This window comes from Sinocyclocheilus rhinocerous, unplaced genomic scaffold (genome assembly GCF_001515625.1).
Source record: "Sinocyclocheilus rhinocerous isolate Xijiao unplaced genomic scaffold, SAMN03320098_v1.1 scaffold8748, whole genome shotgun sequence".
NCBI classification, from domain to species: Eukaryota; Metazoa; Chordata; class Actinopteri; order Cypriniformes; family Cyprinidae; genus Sinocyclocheilus; species Sinocyclocheilus rhinocerous.
In genome coordinates this window covers 17,356-18,467 of record NW_015651581.1, presented here as the reverse complement: position 1 = coordinate 18,467, position 1,112 = coordinate 17,356, and positions in this window count along the sequence as shown.

The window sequence follows — 1,112 nt, the reverse complement described above, 5'->3', positions numbered from 1 at the left end:
CAAACTCATTATTTCCTCATTTTATTTCTGCAACTTGTGTTACTGTGTGAGTGCATGTGTTAGATTAGTTTACATGTCTTTTTGATTTATCCATTAAAGTCTTATGTACATTGAAACGAGAAGTATCTTTTGTTTTGTGCTTACAAGTTAATGTCTTAAACTGCCGATCTTGTTACCATGCTAATAAAGTGTTTTTACTATATTGTGGATTGATGTTATACGGCTCGATCAATGAATCGCTGTCCGACTGATCAGCCGTAAAACAGTGATTCTGTCCAAATTCCCTATAAATACACTCTTAAAAAAAAAGGTTCTTAAATGGTTCTTTGGAAGGGTGTATGGTTCCATGAAGAACCTTTCAGATCCAAAGAACCTTTCCGTTGTACAAAAGGTTCTTTATAGTGCCAAATGGTTCTTTAGAACGTTTCCGTTGTACAAAAGGTTCTTTGTAGTGCCAAATGGTTCTTTAGACTAGGGTTCTTCACCCTCAATCACATGTGACCTCATATTGTTGGAATAAGTTCCAGAATGATTTGATTGATTCTTAAGAAGAAAAAAAAGTGATACGAGGCACCCTATTATAATAAATAGCACAATGTCATTTGCACAGCCTATATCAGTGGTTTTCAATGCTGGTCCTGCGGGGACCCACAGCTCTGCGCATTTTATGGCTGCATCCGAAAAGTGAAAAATGCTGGCTTCGGCGGACACATTCCAAGGTAGGAAGGCATCAAGGCACGTCCGAATCCAAAGTTAGCTTCACTTCCTGTCTCATGAGATACCTTCATCTGATTGATTTTTGAAGGCAGCATAGATGTATCCTTCGCTGCCTTTGATATCCCACAATCCTGTGCGTTCCATTCTGTGATGGTAGAGCTAAAAAATAAAGATGGCGTCTGAAAGTTGCGTTTGGTGGTTAGTTTGTGTGTAAATGTATATTTCTGATGAACTTTTTGCACTTTTGATGTTATTTCTAGCGAGAAATCAGTATTATAGTAATTAAATATCCGTTTAGTTATCGCAAACACTCGTTCTATTTTGTTGTAGATCATTAAACCGTTACACTGCCTCAGAAGCGGTGCCTTCGTGCAAAAACGCTGCCTGCAAAGTCA